The sequence below is a fragment of the Myotis brandtii genome, unplaced genomic scaffold (assembly GCF_000412655.1).
Source record: "Myotis brandtii unplaced genomic scaffold, ASM41265v1 scaffold250, whole genome shotgun sequence".
Classification (NCBI taxonomy): domain Eukaryota; kingdom Metazoa; phylum Chordata; class Mammalia; order Chiroptera; family Vespertilionidae; genus Myotis; species Myotis brandtii.
In genome coordinates this window covers 1,938,165-1,941,147 of record NW_005359478.1, presented here as the reverse complement: position 1 = coordinate 1,941,147, position 2,983 = coordinate 1,938,165, and positions in this window count along the sequence as shown.

Here is a 2,983-nt window from a genome sequence, read left to right as displayed (position 1 = left end):
GCCTGGAGTGCGCGGCGCGTGGGAGGTTGGAGCCGTGCAACCCGCGCGCTCCTCGCCTCTCCCTCCGAGGTTTAATTTGCTACCGCTGGTCCTAGGTTTTCTGCTCCCTAGTCTGGAGTTCCCAAGACAGGGATCGCCAGCTGGAGTGAGCACATTCATTTCTGGGATGGGGTAGAGACTTGAAAAGAAGGTGGGGATCCAGGACCTCTTCATCAGTAGCACTAGACCCCCCTCCTTTTTGAACGGTCTGGCCCTCTGCTCCTTCCACTGCCCCTCTTCCCCTGTGAATGGAGAGTCGGTGGGGGGAGGGGGGGCTAGAGGGTGTGGACAAGCCCTCAGCTGGCACCAACACCTGACAGCTGTTGACCTGAAGCTCCCACCTGAGCAGGAGGCTTATTTTTCGTGGGGGTGGGGTAGAGGAGCTCAGCCCCCAAGAATGTCAGTCCTGGGTGCTGGGAGGGCCCCGGCAGTCCAGGGCCGAGGTGGAGGAGGGACCCAGGAGAGTCAGCTGGAGCAAACCAGGCTTTCCTGAGACACACACACACACACACATCCTCACATACACACACACACACACACACACACACACACACACACACACATCCTCACATATTCTGGCAGGCCCCCTCCCAGTGCAAGGATGTCCTCAGGTATCTCAGGCCTACTCTCATCAACACTGACAAGAGGGCAGAGGGCAGAGCACCCTGGGTCCCAGCTCTCACCACAGTCATTGTCCTACAGGGACACCCAAGCTCAACATTACACACACACAGACACACACACACACACACACACACACACATCCTCACATATTCTGGCAGGCCCCCTCCCAGTGCAAGGATGTCCTCAGGTATCTCAGGCCTACTCTCATCAACACTGACAAGAGGGCAGAGGGCAGAGCACCCTGGGTCCCAGCTCTCACCACAGTCATTGTCCTACAGGGACACCCAAGCTCAACATTACACACACACAGTCAGGAAAAAGCAGACACCCAGAAGCTGACACCAATTTATAGACACACACATGCCCCCTGCACGTGCGCGCGTGCACACACACTCACAGGTAAAGGTAATTTCAGATAACTAGAGATCTGTAGAAACACAGACACTTAGATATACAGAGACAGGGGAGCATACATCAGACACATGCACACACGCACCTCATACACAAACCTACATGCACCCTCTACGCACGCGTAGCTCCGTGCTCTCCTTTCTTTTCCTAGGACGGAGAAGTTGAGCGAAACGGTCTAGAATCCTGTTCGCCTCCCATCTCTTCTCTTTTGGAGAGGTTCAGACTGAGTGACCAGGAGAACCAGGCCTCAGACCAGGTTCTCAGAACTCAAGCCAACCACCTGTGTGCAGGGGGACAGGCATAATGTTCCTTCCGTCTTTACCGCAGGAGAAAGAACACACAGGCACCCTTCATCCACTTACCCTTGGCCGGACAGAAGTCCTGACCACAAGCCCACCTTGGTGCTGGGCTTGGGGGAAGGGCAGTGTCATCCAGAACAGGCCCCATGTCTAGTGCTGCTCTGTGCTCCCTCAGCTCCTCTCCACCCCAGGAGATCTCCTCTCCCTTCTCAGGAGCCAGAAAATAAATTGGGCCCCTTGGGCTGGAAAGGGACACTGCAAACAGCTCTCCCGCCCCCGAGACTCCTATCCCCGAGGAGATGTGTTTCACCTGAGTGATGCTAACCTGCCTACTCCAGGTGCCACAGATCCCAGCCCCTTCCCTGCCTGCCACACGCCCTGCTCTGCAAAGGGAGGCTTCTCCCTGTGGGGCTCACAGTTGTCCATAATCACAGGGAGTCGGAGCTTGCTGGCTGAGGACCTTAGATTTGATTTTAGAAGCTCTAGACCCCTGTTGGTAGAGTCTGGAACCCACTTACGGCTGTGGGCCCTATTCTGTAGGGCCCAGATCCTCCTCTTTAGAAACTAGCACTCTCACATCCACCCTCCAAGAACTGAGCCCCTTTCTCTAGCATCTGGAGCTCTCTTGATAGGATTGAAGCCTCTGGATCTGGATACTCTCTGTAGGACCTAGGCCTGTGTCTATACAAGGCCCAGAAATCAGGATTTTAAAAAGATTCCCAGGTGATTCTAATGTGCAGCCAAGGTTGAGAACCACTGGTCTATAGGATCCGGTGCGTTGCCTGTTTGGGCCTCTATCCAAATCAGCTGATGGCTGACTTGACCTTTTGTGTGAATTAGAAACAGCACCCCTCTATGCAGACCCAGTCCTTAGGGGGCATCTCTTGGCAAATGGTGCCTATGTGCAAAAACAAAGGTGCCACTTCCTTCAGCAGAAGGTGGCCCTATGTGTCTCCCTACCGTGGGCTCATGTCACCCTGGACTCCCGCTGAGGTCGCTTCTTTGTACCAGGCACAAACCACACGACTGTACATATCAGTTCTGACTACAGGGCATACACTTCCAGCTATAATGCCTAGCCCAGGGGTGGGCAAACTTTTTGACTCGAGGGCCACAATGGGTTCTTAAACTGGACCGGAGGGCCGGAACAAAAGCATGGATGGAGTGTTTGTGTGAACTAATATAAATTCAAAGTAAACATCATTACATAAAAGGGTACGGTCTTTTTTTTTTTTTTAGTTTTATTCATTTCAAACGGGCCGGATCCAGCCCGCGGGCCGTAGTTTGCCCACGGCTGGCCTAGGCTGTCTATAGGCCTCTACTCAAGGGTTCTGGATTCTCTAAGGATTGGTTCTCTGTGTGTAAGATCTGGGCCACGGTCTACATGCCTGGGATCTGACCTGAGGTAGGCCTCTTTCCATGGCATCTGGGCTGCCATCAGTGGGGTCTAGGCCTCTGTTTATAACTGTGACTCAAATTTTTCCTGATTGTGTATTTTGCATTTGCAATACACCGATTTTTTGCATTGAGTTGATAGAGTAATTTGAGTTAACGAGCTCGGTCTCGGAACGAATTAAACTCGTAAGTCAAGGCCCCACTGTATAGCAAAC